Raw genomic sequence first — 15,581 nt, forward strand, 5'->3', positions numbered from 1 at the left:
TTCAATATGTGTATTGTTATTTTTGTCACCCTTGATCCCAGCCATTATCAACAGTTCTACAACTTTAATGTGCATAAATCAGGGTCTGGGCACATTGCTTCATGCCTGTAATCCCAGTTCTTTGGCAGGCTAAGGTGGGAGGATTACTTGAGCCCAGGAGTTCAAGACCAGCCTGGGCAACATAGTGAGAATCCATTTCTAATAATAATAATAATAATAGTAATTCATTTTAATGTAAAAATAACCCAGGGAGCTAGTTAAAAATGGAAATTCTAAGCCTGGGCAACATAGGGAGACCTCATTTCTACAAAAAATTATAAATAAATAAATAAATAGCCAGGCATAGTGGCATGCACCTATGGCTCTAGTGACTAGGAAGGCTGAGAGGTAGGAGGATGGCTTAAGTCCAGTAGGTCGAGGCTGTAGTGATCTGTGACTGCACCACTGCCCTCCAGCCTGGGCAACAGAGCAAGACCCTGTCTCAAAAAAAAAAAAAAAAAAGCACAAATTCGAGAACACTGTTCTCAAAATACCAGCCTGGGAAAGCCAAACATCTTCATTTTTCACAAGCACCCAATGAACTGAAAGTTCCACCCCTCTCATCACATGGTTGGTTCCCCTGGCAACAGCCCACATCCTGAGGCTCTTGAGGAATCTCCAAGATCTGCCTCATTAGAACAATAAAAAAGATCCTGTCACCCAAGAAATTTCAAGGGATTTAAGAGCTCTGTGTCAGAAACTGGGGTCAGAGACCGAATACTATTAGAACAAATATTAGAACAAAAAATACTTATAGCACCCCCGTCTGTGAGGGTTTTAGGAGCTCTACGCCAGGAACTGAGGGCAGGGACCAATATATCTATATCTATAAATATATCTATACAGATGCTCCTCAACTAGAGCTATATCTATCTATATCTGTACATATAGACAGATATAGATATAGACATATATAGTTGAGAAGCATATCTACATATCTGTCCCCAGTTCCTGGCAACAAATATATAGATATAGCTATTCATATCAATAGATATAGATAGATAGCAGATATAGATATAGATTGATATAGATAGATATAGATATAAATATAGATAGAGATAGCTAGAAAAAATCTGTATCTATTGATATAGATATAGATAGCAAATACAGATATAGATAGATATAGAGAGGTAGCAGATATAGATAGATATAGCTATAAATATGCAGATAGATATTTCTTCTTATATCACTGTATCACACATGACTAATACAACTGTGCAAATGTGAAGCTTACCTACATATTATTAAATTCCACAGTAATTTCAATTATTTTGACCTTAGACCAACAAAAGTTTGGAGAGACAGTATTTTATCACTGACATTGTTTAGACTTGGTGGTGTATGGTGGTATTAAAAAGCAGACCCACTTTGTAGGCAGTTCGTTATTGTTTTTAAATTCTCTATAGGCATCGCTCTTCTTTCTTACCTGCACCCAGAGGTGGCTGCTCCCACTGCCCCACCGTCTGTAAGCCCCTGGCTGGTTCCTCTTTGGGAATGACTCAGCTAAAGAAAATTGCCTCGCCCAAGGTCATGCCTAAGCTCATGTCTAAGGACCGATATACAGAAGGTATAAAGGCCCAGCTCTTTGTCTCCAGTCACTCTGAAGGTCATCACAACTCCAGAGCTCCTTGCAGGGTAGGCTGAGGCCTTCTTTGAGTCTGCGTCAGAGCTCAAGTTCTCCCTCTGCCCAATCTTACTGCCACTCTTTCCACAGGTGTTAATTCCAGGACCCTCCCTAATAAACGTCCTACACACTAAAATTAAAGTTAAAAATTAACTAAACATCCTGCTTCCTGAGGAACTCAACTGGTAATACCAATTTTTCAATTTTATGAAGAATTCAATAAAACCTGATAGTTAGAATTTACATTTCTTTGATTATTAGAAAGTTTCAATTTTGCTCCTGACATTTTTCAGCCACTTATACTCCTGTTTGTGAATTGTCTCTTTTTTGTCAATTTTTCTTTTAGGTTACTCTCCCCTCCACCCTCACAATAAAACTATCTGCCCTTTGTCAATTTTTTTTTTCCTTTATTAATGTGCTGTTTATAAATTAAAGATATTAACTCTTTGGTATATTCAGTCCTGCCCAAAGGAATACTCCCTTCTTAGCAGATGGTTCAGTCTCTGGGACTCAAAAATAAATGTTGCCAGTCTTGTATTTCAGTTTTGTTTATGATAATTTTTAAACATATAGATATTTTAAATATTTATGTAGAAATTTTTCCATTTTTTCCCTTTATTGTTTCTGCCTTTTACATATACCCAGAAAAGCCTTCTATATTGGATACATGATGACACTGAAATGTGCTGTGTGATCAATCTTTGTTCTCTGGATTAAATTTTCTCATTTTCTGCTCACCACACAAGTGAGATCGCCAAAGCAAGTTACATCTTAGGGTTCAGGAGACATTAGACTGGATCTCATTGCTTTAGCAGTAGAGTGGAGTGGGAAAGTGACGACCTCATTCTCCCCAAGTAAATTCCACTCACCCAAATCCTACAACCTCCTATCTTTGCTGACTTTGCAATTCACCGCTCTTTTCACTGATACTTGTATCTAAGATCCTGTATTGTGTACTATTCAGTAGCCTGCCGTCTCATGGTGGAAATAGAGAGGTAGAAGTTTTTCCCCAGAAGAATAAACCCCATTTCAGAATAGAGCTCTAAGGTAAATTGAATAGTTAACTCATATTTGAACAAAATTATGTTTAGTTTATGAATCAATTTTAAAAAAAAACATAAATGCATCATAAACCTGGAATTGTAATATCTTTGTTTTACCCCCAGTTCTGCCATTATTGATTTGTGATGTCTGTTTTTTTTTGTTTGTTTGTTTGTTTGTTTTTTAATTCTTACACCATTCTGGAAGTTAGCCTTAAGGAAGAATTTATGACCAAGTCCTCAAAAGCAACTGCAACGAAAACAAAAGTTTACAAGTGGGGACTAATTAAAGAGCTTCTGTACAACAAAAGAAACTATCAATAGAGTAAACAGACAACCTACAGAATGAGAGAAAATATTTACAAACTGTGCATCCAACAAAGGTCTAATATCCACAATCTGTAAGGAACTAAACAAATCAACAAGTGAAAAATAAGTAACCCCATTAAAAAGTGGGCAAAAGACACGAACAGGTACTTCTCAAAAGAAGACGTATAAGCAGCCAACAAATATAAGAAAAGAATGCTCGTGATCACTAATCATCAGATAAACGAAAATCAAAACCACAATGAGATACTATCTCACACCAGTCAGAATGGCTATTATTAAAAAACAAACAAAAATAACAGATGTGAGTGAGGTTTTAGAGAAAAAAAAAAATGCTTATACACTGTTGATGAGAATGTAAATTAGCTCAGCCACTTTGGAAAACAATTTGGAGATTTCTCAAAGAACTTAAAACAGAACTACCATTCAACCCAGCAATCCCATTATTGGGTATATACCAGAAAGAAAATAAATTAGTTTACCAAAAAGACACATGGACTCACATGTTTATCACAGCACTAGTCACAAGAGCAAAGACACTGAATCAACCTAGGTGGGCATCAGCCCTGGGCAACATAGGTGCCCATCAAAGGTGGGTTAAATAAAGAAAACGTGGTACATATATACACCAAGGAATACTATGCAGCCATAAAAATAATGAAATCATGTCCTCTGCAACAATATGGATGCAGCTGGAGTTCATTATCCTAAGCAACTTAACACAGGAACAGAAAACCAAATACTGCATGTTCCATTTGTAAGAGGAAGCTAAACATGGAGTACACATGGACATAAAGATGGGAACAATAGACACTGGAGACTGCTAGAGCAGAAAGAGAGGGAGGAGGGCATGGGCTGAAAAACTACCTACCAGGTATTATGCTCACTGCTTGAGTGACAGGATCATCTGTACCCCAAACCTCAGCATCATGCAATATACCTATGTAGCAAACCTGCACACACACACCCGAATCTAAAATAAAAGCTGAAATTATTTTTTAAAAAGATTTGAGAAAGAAAAAATAGAGAAAGGAATATTATTTGGCAATAAAAAGGAGTAAAGTACTTGTATATGCTACAACATAGATGAATCTTGAAATGTTGCTGAGCAAAAGAAGCCAAACACAAAAGAACACAAATTATATTATTCCATTTATATGAAATGCCCAGAATAGATAAATCTATAAAGACAGTAGATTAGCGACTGTGTAGAGGTGGGGGAAAGTAGGAGAGAGACATTGGGAAATGAGTAGTAATGGGCATGAGATTTCTCTTTTCAGTGATAAAAATGTTCTAAACTTAAATTTTGGGAATGATTGCACAATTCTGATTATAAGAAACCACCGACTTGCACACTTTAAATGGTTGGCTTTTATGGCATTGAATCATATTTCAATAAAGATGTTTACAATTTTTTAATTTAATTTAATTTAACATTTTAAAAAATTTTCTTAATCTTCCAGAAGTTGAGTTTCTCTTTCTTTAAGGTAAGAAGGCTGTTTTTGTTGTCCTAAGTTCTCTGTTATTGCCAATATGTTCTATTATTCTATTGCATGTGATCTTTGGAGAACTCTTACATCAAGAAATTTATTTTCCGGAAAATAAAAAGGTCATTTCAAAAAAAGAAAACCTATACGTTGCAGAAATAGAACCAATAGATTAGTTTCATGGGAACATGTTTTGCTTTGCTAGTAAACAGATATTTCTACTACTTGAAGATATCTGAAAATTTAACGATCAGCCTCAAACAGTCATGAGTTCTTCCCGATTTCTGCAGGTGATATGACATTATATCAAATGACACTGAGGTCTCTTCATACACTAAGATTACAAGGTTTGTTAGTATAAAACCTTTTTCTGATTACTAATCTTTCTTCTGTGACATTTTTGTAGCCTTATAATAATTTAAAATAATGACTTTTCTGCCTATTATTCACTTTTCTTAGTTCATTATTTCTCATGAAAATAGTATTCTCAACATAATAATGCCATTTACAATTCCAGCTGGTGAATTTTCCATCATTAGTTTGTGTAATTACCATACGAGTTATTGCTGTAGTAAGACAGCTCCTGGGATCATTGCCATCAAAATACAAAAAAAAAAAAAAAAATTAAAAATAGGAAATATTTGGACGAGAGAAGAAAATACTGTCAAGCTTTAAAAATACATATTTTAAAATACAAATTTTAAATTCATGTGAATTCAAAAGATATAATTTATTCAAGTTAAAAATGAAGTGGATATTTATAGAATAGTGTGACATATGAGTTTTGTAACACTTTTAAAATAGTTAATGTTAGAAATCAGAATTTCCCAGATAATGTTCAAAAGAATATCACTTCTTCAGGTTGCTACAGGTATTAAATAGTCATAAGGTTTGGCTTTGTGTCCCCACCCAAATCTCATGTTGAATTGTAATCCCCAGTGTGAAAGGTGGGGCCTGGTGGGAGGTGATTGGCTCATGGGGGTGGTTTCTAACGGTTTAGCACCATTCTTGTAGTACTGTCTCCTGATAGAGTTCTCACAAGATCTGGTTGTTTTAAAGTGTGTGTGTGTGGCATCTTCCCTCTCTCTCTCTTGCTCCTTCTCTGGCCATGTAAGACGTTTCTCCTTCCTCTACACCTTCTGCCATGATTGTAAGTTTCCTGAGGCCTCCCCAGCCATGCTTTCTGTATAACCTGTGGAACCATGAGCCAATTAAACCTCTTCTTTATAAATTACTCAGTCTCAGCACTTGGGAGGCCGAGGCAAGAGGATCACTTGAATCCAGGAGTTTGAGACCAGCCTATGCAGCATAGGGAGACCCTGTCTCTTAGTAAAATATAATATAATATAATATAATATAATATAATATAATATAATACAAAACAAAATACAATACCCAGGCTCAGGTAGTTATTTATAACAGTGTGAAAAAGGACTAATACAATTGTCTAAACAAAGGAAGCCATTGTCCAATAAATTGTTTGGAAAGTGCTGGGTTAAAGTTAGACACCTTTAATTATGAAGGGCTTCTCAGAGACTTTACTATGTTAATACGCATGCTGACTGTCCAAGATGACACGTTGATTATCTACTGCATTTCCCAAACCTGTTTGTTCACAGAGCTCTCTTTTTTAACAGAGAAAACTCAGGGATTCTTAAAATGAAATAAGTCACTGTGAATATACAGAGGAAATGAAAACATACATAGAGTGTGAAATAACAGCCAAAGAGGTAAAAAGTTACTTGCCGTTTAGGAAAGAGAAGAAGGGCTTGACATTTGTGATGAAGACCAACAGTGGTTTGAGGAGTGAGTAAGAGCTAGGGAATAGCAGAACTCCTTGACACTTAGTGAGATGTCTAAAGAATCTCTTAACATAAACAACCTGAAGCCACTTGTTAAAACTTTGACATGACATATTTCAAATTAAAAATTTGCAGATGGGAGGAACCAAATGTAGACACTTGCTATAATGTTATGGTGACCTCTTGTGGTTCAAAATCAAAATGACCTTTGAAAATTAATTCTGCCACCCCAAGCAAGTATTTCGGTGCTTCAATAAGCAATTTTAGTGGTTCCCCAAATTGTTATGAGAGGTTCTCTTTAAGAGTGGTATTAGGTAGCTTTAATCTCATATATTTTTGTAATGGCTCAATTTTTTAAAAAGTATGCATTGCTCTGGTAAGCAGAAAAGAAAATAACGACAATAAAATACAATAAAATATAGAAAAAAATTATCATCTTTCCCAGGTAATTATTCATTTCACTGCAATCAGAATATAGAATTTGGATTAAAGTACGAAGTAATTCCCTTAAGCATTTGAAATATACAGTTATTCCATGATTTTGCACTTTTTACCTTTGCTTTGTAGTTAATACCTACATAAATATTTTATCTAAATGTTAATAAATGATTATCGATTTTTCCATTTTTCTAATTCAAATAAAAATTCTTGCCAATAGACAGATTTTGTAACAAGAAATGAAATAAGGTCACTGAAGAACAGTGAGATACTATGAAGGAAGATATACTAAATTAGGTCCAGGTTTAATTAATATATAATAGCAAAAATATTATTTTGTTAAAATACAAAAGGTAAACCATTTGGGCAAATAACACATTACAAATTACTGCCAAGGAAGACTTAACAGCCAACCAACACCTGAAATTCTTTTAGTCTTATCTTCAGGAAGAAGAAACTATTAAAATATTCTTATAACTTTAAATTGCCAAAATCAACAAAGCATAAGTGGTCCCCACTTCCAACCCCAAACATAAGAGATCCTTCTGGGTGAAGTAGTCCAAGAAGTCAATGGTTCTGGCGACAGTTCACAAATTCTCCTCTGTTTATCAAAAGCAAGTTAACCAGAAGTGTGTTCTGTCTGAGGAGCATAATATCTGTTCTGAATCAATGTCAAGAGAGCTATCAGGTTTGCCTGCAGTGTTCTGATACTGAAGACAGTCACATGCTAAGTTTTCTCACTGTAATCTGCCTTAGTGAAGCTAGAATCCTTGAAGAACATACACAGGCATCAAGTTCATATGACTTTATAATTCACTTTTTCCAGGAAAATGTTTTTCTTGGACTGATATGGAGGGTTTGTTTTGTTTTGACATGTTCTAGTTAGAAAAACTTAATTAGTAGAGAGAAAGTTAAGAAAAGGTAACCACATAGCCATCCACAAAAGCACTGTTCCCTACTGAGCACATCTGCTCTTAGATGTGTGCCTCCTGGGCCCTCACTTTAGATTCCAGAGACGAGTGTGGGGCCATCACACCACGTATTATATCGTCCACACACTGCAAGGGCTTTGCATTTTTCTGAACATGCACTAAGAACTGCAGTCTTCCTGGAATCCCAGCACTTTGGTAGGCCCAGGTAGAGGATCACTTGAGCCCAGGTGAGCAGTCTGGGCAACATAGTGAGATTCCATATCTTTTTCTTTTAATTTCCTTTTTTTTTTTTAACAAAAGAACTGCCATCTTCTCAAAGCTCATCAATGTTGTTACAAATGGATTTCCTTCTCTTTTATGACTAAATAAATAATAATAAATAATACATACTCCATTATATATATATACACACAGACACACACACATATAAATATACACATATACATATAAATAAATGTATTTGCTTTATTAATTTTCTTTATCCATTCATCCACTGATGGACACTGGGTTTCCATGTCTTGGCTATTGTGAATAATGTGCTGTAATGAACATGGGAGTGCAAATATCTCTTTGAGATATTGACTTTATTTCCTTTGGACACATGCCCGGAAGTGGGATTAAGAAGACAAAAACTGTATGACCTCACTTATATGAGGCATCTGAAAAAGTTGAACTCAAAGAAACAGAGAGTAGAAGTAGAATGTTGATTGCCAGGGGCTGGAGGTGGGGGAAATGGGGAGATGTTTGTCCACGAGTACTAATGTTCAGTTACAAGGTGAGTAAATCTGGGGGACCCAATGTGCAGCATGGTGAGTATAGGTGACAATACTGTATGGTACACTTAAAATTTAAGAGACTAGATCTTAAATTTTTCTCTTTATACACATACAAAAAAAGGTAATCATTTCGCAATGTATACATGTATCAAAAATTCACATTCTATACAGTAAATATATTCAAATTTTGTCAATTATATCTTAATAAAGCAGCAGGAATAAAAACTGCAAGGTTAAACCAGAGCTTCTCCAAGAACAGCTCATTCTAGGTCTGGGCAAAAAAATTGTATAAAATGAGCTAGGAAGATCCAGTCATTACAGAAAGCAAGGAAGCTATCAAAAACTGTCAGAGTTGGCTAGGTGTGGTGGCTCACGCCTGTAATCCCAGCACTTTGGAGGCTGAGGTGAGTGGATCACTTGAGGTCAGGAATTCAAGACCCGCCTGGCCAACATGGTGAAACCCCGCTGCTACTAAAAATACAAAAATTAGCTGGGTGCAGTGGCGGGCGCCTGAACCTGGGAGGCAGAGGGTGCAGTGAACCAAGATTGCACCACTGTGATCCAGCCTGGGTGACAGAGCAAGACTGTCGAAAAGAAAGAAAGAAAGAGAGAGAGAGAGAGAGAGAGAGAAAGAGAGAGAAAGAAAGAAAGAAAGAAAAGAAAGAGAGAGAGAGAGGAAGGAAGGAAGGAAGGAAGGAAGGAAGGAAGGAAGGAAGGAAGGAAGGAAGGAAGGAAGGAAGGAAGGAAGGAAAGAAGGAAGGAAGGACAAAAAATCTTGCCAGAGTTATATCAAAAGAACGTGTTAATCATGTTTAAATATGTACGTTAATAATATCTTTATTTGTTAGAAACCCTTATTGGTCACTTTGGCCTTTATCCTGCTTGTTCTTCCTTTTTTTTTTTTTTTTTTTTGAGACAAAGTCTTGCTCTGTCGCCCAGGCTGGAGTGCAGTGCAGTGGTGTGATCTCAACTCACTGCAAACTCCGCCTCCTGGGTTCAAGTGATTCTCCTGCCTCAGCCTCAGCTGGGACAACAGGCATCTGCCACCATGCCCAGCTAATTTTTGGATTTTTAGCAGAGACCAGGTTTCACCATCTTGGTCAGGCTGGTCTTGAACTCCTGACCTCATGGTCCACCTGCCTTGGTCTCCCAAAGTACTGGGATTACAGGTGTGAGCCACCGCACCTGGCCTATCCTGACTTTTTTATACAAACTGTATACTAGGGTAACCAATAGTTGATGTAGTTTCTTTTTTAGAGTATTTCAGCTAATGAATGAAGGAATAATAAACTAAAAATATCATTATTTTGTTATTCTTAATGAAATAGTGGATCTAGGTGGTGATCATAAATGGCTGCTTTGAAAAAAAAAAGTGAGAGACAAATGTTACATGCATTCTGATGCAAGTATTCAGTACTGCTATGAGTATTCTTACAAAAGAAAAATCTAACATAATTGTAATCTAGGCTCCAGATCTAACTACCAATTTATAGGAATTGCAGGGGACACCACCACAAGTTAAATGACACCACAGGATGCAATCAGCAAATTCCAAATGTGGAAAACTCTACAGGATACATGACCCACCAGTTTCTTGCAAAGAAGGGTTAGAGGAGGGAAGGCATACCTAAAAGAAAATATAAAAACATGTAAACCAATTGTAGTGTCTCCTATTCAAATAAACCAACTGCAAAAATAGAAAATAAAAATTATAAAACAATTGGAAAAGTTTGAACATTGACTAGATTTTGGGGTTTTGTTGTTGTTTGTTTGAGACTGAGTCTCACCCTGTCTCCCAGGCTGGAGTGCAGTGGAGAGACCTTGGCTCACCGCAAACTCTGCTTCCTGGGTTCAAGTGATTCTCGTGCCTCAGCCTCAGCTGGGAAGACAGGCACCCACCACCATGTCTGGCTAATTTTTGTATTTTGGTAGAGACGGGATTTTGCCATGTTGGCCAGGTTAGTCTCAAACTCCTGACCTCAGGTAATCCACCTGCCTTGGCCTTCCAAAGTGTTGAGATAACAGGCGTGAACCATCGTGTCCAGCCTAGATTTTGTTGATATTAAGGAATAACTTTAAGTATGCTAATAGAATTGTAATTATATTGCAAGAGGAGCTTTATCTTTTAGAGTACTGAAATGTTTATGGATAAAATAATATATCTTGGTTTTAACTGAAAATAGTTCAGGGTAGGAAGAAAGGGAGCAAGGTTATATATAGATCAGGGGTTGGCAAATTATAACCTAGAAGTCAAATCTGACCCATGAACTGTTTCTGTAAAAAAAGTTACACTGGAACACAGCCACGTTCGTTCATTTATGTGTGATATACGGCTGCTTCTCCACCACAATAGCAACGTTGAGTTGTTTCAACAGAGATGAAATGGCCCACAATTCCTAAAATATTTACTATTTGACCTATATAAAAGATACTTTACTGATCCCTTGTATAACTGACACAAGGTTGGCCATGAGTCCATAATTATTGAACGTAGGTGATGGATATGTGGGAGTTAATTATAGTAGTGTTTCTTTCTTGTATATTTAAAATTTTCCATCATAAAAAACTTAAAAGTTTGGTTTTGGTTTTTTTGTTTTGGGATTTTTTTTTTTGGTTTTTGGTTTTGGTTTTTTGAGACAGGTTCTCACTCTGTTGCCCAGGCTGGAGTGCAGTGGTGTGATCAAGGCTCACTGAAGCCTTAACCTCTGAGGGCTCAATCGATTCTCCCACCTCAGACTCCCAAGTAGCTGAGACTACAGGCACGTGTCCACCATGCCTGGTCAATTTTTGTTTGTTTGTACTTTTTGTAAGGACGTGATTTTTTCCTGTTGCCCAGGCTGGTCTCGGACTCCTAGGCTCAAGGGATCTACCTGCCTCCGCCTCACAAAGTGCTGGGATCACAGGCATGAGCCACTGTACCCAACCTAAAAAGTTTAAAAGTTTTGTTTTGGTTTGGTTTTAAAGTGCGATAGTCCTAGGAAAGGGCTTTGACCTGGCCTTTGATTGGCTATTAACCATGGCATCATAGGTCTGCTCTGGGGGGCATTGTGTACCACACACTGCCTCTAAAGATGCTCTCAGGGGCTGTTTGAGAGTGGATATGACTGTCCACCCTGACAACTACTTTAGAGTTGGCAAAGCCTTGGGCTGCCTTAGCTGCATCGAAGACATCGGAGGACTATGTGTGGGAAGCAGCCTTCCTCTCCTTTGCTTTCACACTGTGCTTTGAAGAACCTACTACATCTAGAAAGAAGCTCTTTATGCTCAGTGTGACAGACACTATACTATACTTCGTCAAGGAATATCTCCTTTCCTTGCAGAATAAATTGATCCTCTAATGCTATGAAGATAATGACTCTTGGGAACCCCTGAAGCTGACAGAAAGTCACAATAATTCCTGTACATCCTATACAGATATACACACATCCACAATTATATATGTATGTGCATTACACTACAAAACCACAAAATACCCTCACTCTTCAGATACACTTACCAATTATAGTGTTTCCTAGAGAAACGGGGAATTAAATATTCTGTAAAAGCAATTTTAAGTCATTTTAAAACTGACTCTAGTTAATTCATGAAATGAGTATTGAATTCTCTGGCCCCCAACAAGGCATGCTACTAAGCACTGGAGAGATGGAAAAATGAGCCAGGACTGTTGGTGTGCACCCGTAGTATCAGCTGCTCAGGAACCTGAGGTGGGAAGATGGTTTGAGACCAAGAGTTCAAGACTGAAGTAAGCCATGATCACACCACTGCACTTCAGCCGGGGTGACAGTGAGTCCCTGCCTCTTAAAACAAAAGAAAAAAAAAAAGAAAAGAAAAGAAAAAAGAAAAATGAATAAGGCACTGTTCCTGGATTTAGGAAATTCAATCTAAAAGTGATTACAGGCCAGTCTCAGTGGGTCACGCCTGTAATCCCAGGACTTTGGGAGGCTGGGGTGGGCAGATCACTTGAGGCCAGGAGTTTGAGACTAGCCTGGCCAACACGGTGAAACCCCATCTTTACTAAAAATACAAAGATTAGCTGGGCTTGATGGCATGTGCCTGTAATCCCAGCTACTCAGAGGCTGAGGTAGGAGAATCGCTTGAAGCCGGGAGTTACAGGTTGAAGTGAGCCGAGATCGTGCCACTGCACTCCAGCCTGGGGGACAGAGTGAGACTCCTTCTCAAAAAATAAATAAACAAATAAATAAAAGTGATTACAGTGGTTTTTGTACAATAGACCCTCCTAATCCACCCCAATGGAAACTCTTTATGTACTGTTTTTTCCTGTACATACATACCTGCGTAATTTAAAGTTTATCTATAAATTAGAGGTACTACTCTTGCACGTTGAGTTCATTATTAAGTAAAATAAGTGTTACTTGAACACAAAACAAATGTCTTGACACTTGGTTTGATAATTGAGATGGCTACTAAGTGACTCACAATCGGGGGTGCCTACAGCCTGGAGGACAAAGGGAGGATTCATGTTCTGGCTGGGGCATAGAGGGCTGGCGAGAGAGAGATTTCATCACATTGTCCAGAATGACACAAAGTTTAAAATATATGAATTGTTTATTTCTGGAATTTTCCATGTAATATTTTCAGACCGTCATTAATCATGGATAACTAAAACTGTAGCTTCCTTTCACCAAGTACTTAGCACACATGCCCACCTGTGCTAAGCATGTTAAAGATTTTATCTTATTTCGTTTTGGCAACAACCTATGAGGCAGGTGTTATTATTTCCATTTCACACATGGCCATTAGAGAGACGGAGTCACAAACCCATGCCCGTCACACTCCAAAGCCCACTCTCCTGAACATCACTGGTAGTTTAAACACTGGAATGACAATTTTGTTATGTTTTCACCATAAGGACCCATTTATAAAGAAACTCCAGATCTTGTCATTCTTTTTGGTTTCCTCTCATCTCTTGTGAGCTTGATGGCATTTATGACAAGTACCTTTAGCAGGAGTGAGACATTTTTACTTCTGCCAGATGAGAAGGACAATGTGGAGGGAAAGGGGAACACTTTGCTGCCTTAATTTCATAATAGCAAAAAATGTGGGTGACTATTATTTTAAAGATGCATCAAAACTTGTATCTACATATAAATGTAAAATATGGCAAATTGGAAAGTTGTTCTGCACACACACAGCAACAAAATCCTTTTTTTTTTTTTTTTTTTTGAGCATGTTGACCTGCAGGACTGGCTCTAGGCAAGACTCTGAAGATGTTGTGGTATGCATGTGTAACAACTGGCTGTCCGTAAAAATGTATGGCATGTTTATTTTCAATTTTATTGATGCAAAGAATGTGTATCACCCAATTTATAAGTAACAATAAAATAATACTTTTTCTTTGAAATTGGCTCTCACTGTGTCACCCAGGCTGGAGTGCAGTGGTGTGATCTTGGCTCACTGCAACCTGTGCCTAGCCAGCTCAAGTGATACTCCCACCTCAGCTTCCCAAGTAGCTAGGACCACAGGTGTGCACCACCATGCCTGGTTAATTTTTTAAAATTTTTTTGTGGACACCAAGTCTCACTATGTTGCCTAGGCTGATCTCAGACTCTTGGCCTTATTAAGCAATCCACCTGCCTCAGCCTCCCAAAGTGCTGAGATTACAGGCGTGAGTCACTGCGCCCAGCCAAAAAAACACTCTTCATTGTAAATTCCAATTCAATAGTGAATTGATTTTCACAGAACATTTTCATTGATTTTTTTGTTTGTTCAATTCTTCTATCTGTACCCAACCTATACTTGCAATTGACAAATAAGTGAATATCCAACATAAATACTGGCTAATATTTCTGTTTACATTAATGAATAACGTGAAAGTGAAACAACGAAGACATATGTCAAAACTTCTCTTGTTCTTCATAAAGTGAGTGGCTTCCTTGCTGAATCAGATAACAGTTTTTAAATACTAATAGAACATTTCTTCAAATTGGTTGCAATTTACAATATAATGACTATAAACATTACATACTTTTGCTTTATTAACATTTTCTCCATCTTTTTCTCAAGACCGGACAATTAACCAATGAATCAAGCCCTGATTTGCAACATTTGACTATTTTCATGGTAAAATACTTCATTCCTGCCATGGTCTGCTACAAGCTACCATCATTATGTCATTCAACCCGGAGTTGAGAAGAGATGCATGACAGCATGTCATTATATAGAATATCTACCTTACAAATACAATAGCCATAATCACCTCAAGTGCACAAATAATAGTTAAACATAGTAAAATAATTAGGAAAAGATAAGCGTGGTGTTTATAATTTATTTAAGTTGTATTAGTTTGAACTCTATAAAACTGAGGATAGGTAACCGTTGTCTTTAGACCACAGAAGTGATAAATAAGTGATTGATTCAACATAAAACACACTCAGGGTGTTTAAGGATGGTGGAATTGTGGTGGGTGGATAGAGAATGATAACATAACGAGAGCCTCTATTTATTGAATACTTTCAAAGTCTGGGCACTGCATAAAGGTAAGTTTGATTCTCTGTGATTTTCAACAATCAAAGCAGAATTTACATTGATTCCATTTTATCTAGCTTCTCCCACACAGTTTGGAAATACCGTGGTAGAGACTGGAGAATTCCTGGGACTTTAGTTCCAATTAAAGATTTGACACAATATATATGAAACACTCTATATGCAAATAGCATTCAGGATATTTGACATAATTTTTTAACTAAATACAATATATGGGAGAACAAGCACTCCTTTTGGAGCATGAAACTCAACATAAGTCCCAGCTTCATTAAATACTTACTGTATTGCCAGCTATGCGTTTTGAGCTGCCTCACAGCTTCTGAGGACTTGTTCCTTATTTGTGATTTTAGTAATAATATTGTCCGTGCAGATCCACATCGCAGAGTAATCATGAGATTTAAGTAGGAAAAAGAAAATAGGGTGCCTTATAAGCAGTCCAATTTTGCAGAGGTAGTGGCTTATTATTATAGAATCATAGCGTTGTGTATCTGCTTCCAGGACTGTTTTCTGGGCTGTGCCCTTTGACTGGCTAGGAAGCAGCTACGATCCTTTGGCAATTTTAGGACATTTCTGACCATTTGTCTTACAAATGAACTGTGTAGCAGAATTAGG

The 15,581-nt window shown here is 37.3% G+C and overlaps 1 long non-coding RNA gene across 1 annotated transcript in view; it reads right to left on the reverse strand.

Annotated features, from left to right (window-relative positions):
* Window positions 1-7,488: 7,488 nt before the first annotated feature.
* LOC144330619 (uncharacterized) overlaps window positions 7,489-15,581 on the reverse strand; it is a 56,012-nt gene continuing 47,919 nt past the window's right edge. The window contains exons 4-5 of the long non-coding RNA XR_013396925.1: window positions 15,250-15,302; window positions 7,489-10,092 (exon numbers count right to left, since the gene is read on the reverse strand). This is a non-coding gene — a long non-coding RNA (uncharacterized LOC144330619). The remainder of the gene's footprint in view (window positions 10,093-15,249; window positions 15,303-15,581) is intronic.

The sequence above is a fragment of the Macaca mulatta genome, chromosome 8 (assembly GCF_049350105.2).
Source record: "Macaca mulatta isolate MMU2019108-1 chromosome 8, T2T-MMU8v2.0, whole genome shotgun sequence".
NCBI lineage: Eukaryota > Metazoa > Chordata > Mammalia > Primates > Cercopithecidae > Macaca > Macaca mulatta.